The following is a 7284-nucleotide window of genomic DNA, read 5'->3' on the forward strand; positions in this document are numbered from 1 at the left end:
GTTTTACATGTAGATGAAAAAGAATTTCAATTTCTTCCTATTAGTTTTTAATCACATAGGCATAAAATGTATTTGGATTTAGTTGGATTTCCAAAAGGAAAATTGTAGTTGACAAATATTTCAGCAATGCAATAAAGAATTACATATATGAAATTAGCACTTATTTACTCTCTCCGTATATATGTATTTAAATTTATCTTAACTTTCACTGAAGTTCTTTTTTTCTAGCTAGATATAAGAAACAAAATTAAGTAGACCAATGTGGGCTTTATTTCTTTATAAGCATTAATTTGAATCTTTTTTCATTCAATAAAACTGCAAGTTCATAATATATTCGCAAAGACAATACAAGAAACATCTACTGAATAGGCACCTGCCAAGCAATCTATGAGTTAAGGCTTGACTCTACCAAATGGCACTACAACATTATAGGCATCCCTATAATGGGTTTTTTTCAAGTTTGTCAGTTCTTTATTATTTTCTTTTCTAGCAGAAGATAGTGTATAATCACAAAATAAGGCCTACAGACAGCTGCTTCCATTGTATGGTAGATGTATAGGTATCAGGAGCTCACATAAACCAAACAGAACAGCGGTCAAACTACATTTTGGTCACATTCAGTCTCATTAGCAATTTGCTGAAATACACGTTTCCCTCTTCTCAAATGATTCTGTGTTAATCTTATTAATATGACAACAAGTAACACTGCAAAGATTTTGGAGAATTGTAATTTAGGGGACAGCTACATTCAGATGAATATATTTTAATTCACAAAATGCCATTATTAATGACCTTTCAATATACGTGGCTGGCAAAATTTTAAAAAGGCACAAAAGAGGGATAATTAGAAATGTTTTCAACTCTTGGTAAAGAGCACCAAAGCAAGTATCTTTCATAAAGAAAAGCGGAGAAAAATGTTCAGTAATTCATGTACAACTTTAGCTCAAAAAAAGAAAAAAAGAACTTCTCTTCAGATAGGTCCTGAGGCTTCAGGAGAAAATCAGTTGTCCTCAAGTGCTTCATGTAAAATAAAATGTGAAGCTGTACGTATATATGTTTGGTTTAATTGTGGATCCATGTTTTTTAAAAGTAAGGCAATTAAACAAAGGAAAATGAAACCAAAATACCTTCATAAACAAAGTAACTCCATCTGTAGCCTCTGTCCTTTTTACCACTTAGCAGGGTAAAATGTCCACATAAAATGTAAAATGCAGCATACGTAGTCATGTAATCTAAAAACTTTTCATGATAACTTATTGCAAATTGCACTTGACAGTTCATCACAACAATGGAAAACTGGCCCCTTGTTCATTTACACAGTCCTTGCACCCCAAAGTGAAATCACCAGTAAAACGATCTGGATAAAAAGTTTGCCACTGTGACAAGCCAGCTAGCCCCACCCTCTGGGTGGAAGCCGACTGGAGACACTGCTTTGCCCTGCTGCTTTGTGGAGCTCTCATCCTCAGGCAGGTAGCTGGGCAGTTCTATGTTATGTTCTACTTCCACAGCCATATCCTGGAATGGGACCAGCATCTCTTCTCCACTTTTACTTTTCACAACTTGCTGAGCCTTCATAACTTTGGTTGATGCTATCACTGATACCAAAGCCTCTGCTTTCAAATATGAATGGCCTTGCACCACACGTCTTTAACAGCCACTTGAAAAGTAAAGCTAATTATGCCTTTAATTTTTAACAAAGCCTCTTCATGTAGATTTTTCCGACACATACAATCAAGACCATCTATATGCAAAACCACTGTTTTAGCACGTTTGTTTGTAGTTCCCAGAAAAAACCTGAACTTTCCTTCTGTGTGAATTCATTTCATTGAAACTGTCACTATCTGCCATATTGGAAGATTGAAGAATGTCATAGATTTCAGAGGCCAGAAGTTTTGTTTCTCCTGGAGTTGTAGTCTTCTGTATAATGTTTTGCAAACTTAACATCATACCAAGTTCTCCCCTCATCTTTTCTCTGTTAGCACGACATTTGGCCAAGTATGGAAGAGCAAGGAAAGCCAAGTGGACAACTGAGGGGTTTGGATGATCCATAAATAAACTAAGGCCAAACAGACATCTCAGATCCTGGACAATGGCTCTTCTATTTAATGGATCTGCAGCTAGGTCCTCCAGCTGGTTAATTACCGATAGAGCATTGGGCTCTTCATTCATGGTGGAGGAGGAAGAATTCATTTTCTCTGCCACACACATGAACAGAATTTTAAATTCACTCCAGTGCTTTAGGAGTCCAGGGCCTGCCGCACCATCAGGGCCACACCAACAGATGAGGTAGAAGGACCCAGAGCCATGGAGCAGGATCCTGCGTTCGCAGAGGAGGCCTGGAGGACAGCAAACCACTAGACTTACTCCAAGAACAAAAGGGCTAAGGCCCCAGACTCAAACTAAAAAGTTTTGGCACAGCAAAGGAAACCATCAACAAAACAAAAAGACAACCTACCAATTGTAAGAAGATATTCATCAATGATATATCTAATAAGGGGTTAATATCCAAAAATTTATAAAAAACTCATACAATTTAACACCCACCCACCCCCAAACAATCTAATTAAATGAACAAAGGACCTAAATAGGTATTTCTTCAAAAAGAACATACAGATGGCCTATAGAAATAGGAAAAGATGCTCAATGTCATTAGTCATCAGAGAAATGCAAATTAAAATCACAATGAGATATCACCTCACATCTGTCGAAGGGCCATCATTAAAAAATCAACAAACAAGTGTTGGCAAGGATGTTGAGGAAAGAAAACCCTCGTGCACTGTAGGTGAGATTGCAGACTGGTGCAGCCACTATGGAAGACAGTATGGATGTTCCTCAAAAAATTAAAAATGGAACCGCCTGTGACCTAGCAATTCCACCCTGGGTATATATCCAAAGAAATCCAATTCACTAATTTGAAAAGAAAAAAAAAAGTAAATAAATTAATTTTAAAAAAAAGTAAATAAATTTAAAAAATAAATTTAAAAAAAGAAAAAGAAAAAAAAAGAAATACGCACTCCTATGTTCACTGCAGAATTATTTACAATAGCCAAGACATGGAAGCAACCTAAGAGTCCATCAATGGACAACTGAATAAAGAAGATATGGTACATACATACATTGGAAAGTTACTTGACCATAAAAAGGAATGAAATATTACCATTTGCCACAACATGGATGGACCTAGAGGATATTATGCTAAGTGAAATAAGTCAGAAAGAGAAAGACAAATACCATATGATTTCAGTTATATGTAGAATCTAAAGGACAAAATAAACAAACAAACAAAACAGAAACAGACTTATAGGGACAGAGAAAAAACTAATTGGTTGCCAGATAAGAGTGAGTTGGGGATCTGGATGAGAAAATGAAGGAATTAAGAACTATAAATTGGCTGTTACAAAACAGCCATGGAAATGTAAAGTACAGCATAGGGGAAATAGTCAATAATATTGTGATAACTATGTCTGGTGCCAGGTGAGTAGTAGACTTATTGGGGAGAGGAGGAATCATTTCATAACTTATATAAATGTCTAACCACTATGTTGTACACCCAACACTAATATAATATTGAATGTCAATTGTAATTTAAAAATTAAAAATATTTTAATGAGCAACAAATAATATATAAATAAAATATGATATATTCTTGCAATGGATTATTATTTGGCAATATAAAGAAATGAAGTATTAATATATGCTATTCAACATGGATGAAATCCAAAAACATTAAGTGAAAGAAACTAGTCACAAAATAAATCATATATTATATTATTCCATTTATCTGAAATGTCCAGAATAGGCAATTTATAGAGACAGACAATAGATAAGTGGCTGTCTAGGGAAGGGGAAAATGAGGTTGGAGGTGAAGAAAGGTGACTATGGTGTGTGAAGAGATATTTTTAAAGTAAAAAATTATTTTAAAATTGTGGTAATGGTTGCACAATTTTTTCAATATACTAAAAGTCATTAAATTATGGACTTTAAAATGGGTGTATTGAATGGTATATGACTATTTCTCAAAAATATTTTTAAAGCTGTTTTAAAAAGCATAAAGATTGAGAAAATTTTCTGAAAGGCAATGATTTGTGCAACAATGTCACATAGGTTAATTCTTCCCCATATCTCCCAGCACTGTTCATCTCTCTGGTGCCAGGCAATTCTGTCTTAACTCTGCCAAGTTCACACTACTACTGCTAAACTGCTAAAAATGTATACTGTTATTCTTTATCCTAGCCCTCCCCAAAGATACCTTTGGCCTTTATCAGGGTGACTGTGCACTCAGAAAACAATAACAGACTTTTCAGAGGTTACTGGACACTAACTGAACTGGCATTAATTCTAAAACTTCCAAAACATCACTGTGGTCCACCAGTCAGAGTGGGAGTTTGTAGAGATTGGGTGGGCAGTGGCATTTTAGTTCAGGTCCATCACAGTGGGTCCAGTCAGTCTCCAAAACTATCCTGTGGTTGTTTCCTCATTTCCAGAATGCAAAATAGGAATAGACATACACATCAGCTGGCAGAGCTGCTGTATGGATGGGATTCTGAACTGCAGCCTCGGTCTGTCTGACTCCAGAGAGTGTGTGCTTTCCACAATGCCAAATGCCTAGCAGCCCTGGAATTTATTCCTACTTTCTGCATAATGAAGTTATGGCTAGTGATCTGGTTTCTCAGTACAAAGGATATTAGAAGCAGCAAATTGGAAGGAGATACAAATTAGAGAAAATCTGCTGACATCCATGAGGAATACACACTGACAACCCTTGGAGAGACATACCTTACAGAAAAGTGGCAGGAACTCCTGCAAAGAGAGAAGAAATCCTTGGGGATGGGACAAAAATGCTGCCCATACCGTGGCCCCAAAGCCAACCTATTGTCATCAGCCCTTTCTCACACTTGAGTGGACTTACCTGGAGGAAGTGTGACAAAACAGATTGTTGAGTCCTGCCCCACAACAGTTTCAGATTCAGTGAATCTTGGGTGGGCCTGAAAATGTGCACTTTTTACAAGTCCTGGGGAGTGCTGAATCTGCTGGTCCAGGGTTGCACTGATAGAACTGCTGGCCTATATTCTATCCCATGGCACTACCAGGTGTTCCCGTGAATAACCCTGAATCTTTAAGAAAATCTTTAAGAAAAGATCAGTTATGCTGGGTGCCTGTGTTATACACTATAGGTATGCAATGCATTTAAAGTAATTTCAGTCAAAACGAGTTAGAATAAACTTTTTTTGCTTTTAAAGAGGTAAGGTTTGGAAATTGGAAAAATTCGTCCATAAGAAACTCTGTTCACAGATCAGCTGAGGGGGTGAAGGGCCTTCCTTGATTACCTCATCTAGCTTACCCTCACCTGACCTTGTTTTATTTCACTTCATAGCATTTCTCACAATCAGACTATCTTATTATACAGTTAATATTTATTGTTTGTACATTCATGGTCTTTCTGCTTACAGAAAGTAAGCTCTCTGAAGACAGACCTTGTTTTCTTTTGTTTACCACTAAAACCCTGGAATCTAGAACATGCCTGGTACTTAGTAGGGTCTTATTAAATAATTATTGAATGAACAAACAAATGCAGAAAACATATTATTTTGTTATAATGTTGGTTAAAGAAAGGGGTATGTGTGTGGTATGGGGAGTGTGTATGTGTATGGTCAATTTGTATGGTATGTGTATATGTATGTAATGTTTCTGCATAGTATGTATGTGTAGCATATATGTGTAAAGTATGTGTGTATAGTGTTAATATGTGTGTATTGTGCAGTGGTGTGTGTGTGTATTTGGAGGGGCTCAGAGTACAAAAAAGAGGCTAATGGTTACAATTCGAGGAGAACCATCTTCTTTGTGCCTCCTGTAAGAAAATGGAATTTGAGAAGAGCAGTAAATGAGAGGAATTAAACTGCTGTTGTAAAGAAGCTGTTTTCTTTCTTGGCCCAGTTGCTAAGAATGCAATTCCCACCTCAGGATGGGGCAGAAATCCACCACGAGCACAGTACTCATATGCAGACTCAAGTTTGCCTCTGCCTAGGATCTACTGGCTGAACTCTCAATGATCCTTGGACAGTGTGCTGCCAGTCAGTGCCTAAAGCTGTCAGTTTATCTACTGTTTGAGTCCCATATCTGTTGGCAAAGAGAGACAGGTTGAATGGAAAACTGCCTGTATAGCAACTCCCCAGTACTGTTGAGAAAAGATGAAAGTTTCTAATGGTGAAAAAAATACAAAAAAAGTGAAACCACACATTTTTTCTCATCTCCCCTTGTTTCCCAAACTGTGCAATGTTTTTCCTCACACTGTCCAGTGGGTCCCACTGCACACCTTCCTGACACAGAAATATTAAGCCAGAAAGCCAGATTAGCTAGTCAGCTTCCCGACAGCAGATGAAGTACTTAAGGTCCAAGAAGCAGAGGTCACTCACCCAAGTTAGTAGCAAGTCCAGGGTTAGAATAAACTCTGTCCCTTGAGAGAGCTTTCAATGATGTGCCCTGCCATAAGCTGATTTGAAGCTCCTGAAAAAAAGAAATTGACTTGTTCATCTTATGGGCACAGTGTCTGGTATACTAGATGTCAAAAAATATCTGAGGAATGGCTCTAGGCATTATGGAGGCATGGGTAGATACACTTTGCCTCCTTGTACAACCAAGAGAAGGACAACAACAAATTTAGAAGCAAAGATATAACCAGATTGACAGAAAATCAAACTGTATGGAAGTCTGACAACCAATGAGCTAAAGAAAAAACATTCATCCAGACCAGTAGGAGGGGTGGAGATGGGTAGCTGGGGTGGAAAGGACACATGCAAGGCAGTGACTAGAGGATGGGTTGGTCCCACATTGCCATGCGGACAAACCAGGAAAAACAGCTAGGGTGCGAGACAGACTGCGCAACACAGGGTTCCAGTGCAGGAAGAGAAAGCCTCAGAACCTCTGGCTGCAAAAACCTGTGTGGGTTGCAGTAGCAGGAGGAACTCCCAGACTCACAGGAGAGTTTGTTGGAGAGACCTGCAGGATCCCAGAACATTCACAAAACCACCCACCCAAGAATTAGCACCAGAAGGGCCCAATTTGCTTGTGGGTAGTGGGTGAGTGACTGAAAGCTGGCCAGAAGCCAAGCAAGTGGCATTGTTCCCTCTTGGGCACCTTCCCAACATACAGCATCACAATGAGGCAACCTGGGTTACCCCACCCTGGTGAATACCTAAGCCTCCACCCTTTCCAATGTAACAGGAGTGCTTAGACAAAGAAATATGACTCAAATGAAAGAACGAATCAAAGCTCCAAAAAGAACTA

General features: G+C 38.2%; 1 pseudogene; it reads right to left on the reverse strand.

Annotated features, from left to right (window-relative positions):
• Positions 1-1341: 1341 nt before the first annotated feature.
• Positions 1342-2190, reverse strand: LOC129081077 (armadillo repeat-containing protein 1-like; annotated as a pseudogene).
• Positions 2191-7284: the final 5094 nt, after the last annotated feature.

Source organism: Pteronotus mesoamericanus, unplaced genomic scaffold (genome assembly GCF_021234165.1).
Source record: "Pteronotus mesoamericanus isolate MK-2021 breed Mesoamerican mustached bat unplaced genomic scaffold, CSHL_Meso_final contig_94, whole genome shotgun sequence".
Classification (NCBI taxonomy): Eukaryota; Metazoa; Chordata; class Mammalia; order Chiroptera; family Mormoopidae; genus Pteronotus; species Pteronotus mesoamericanus.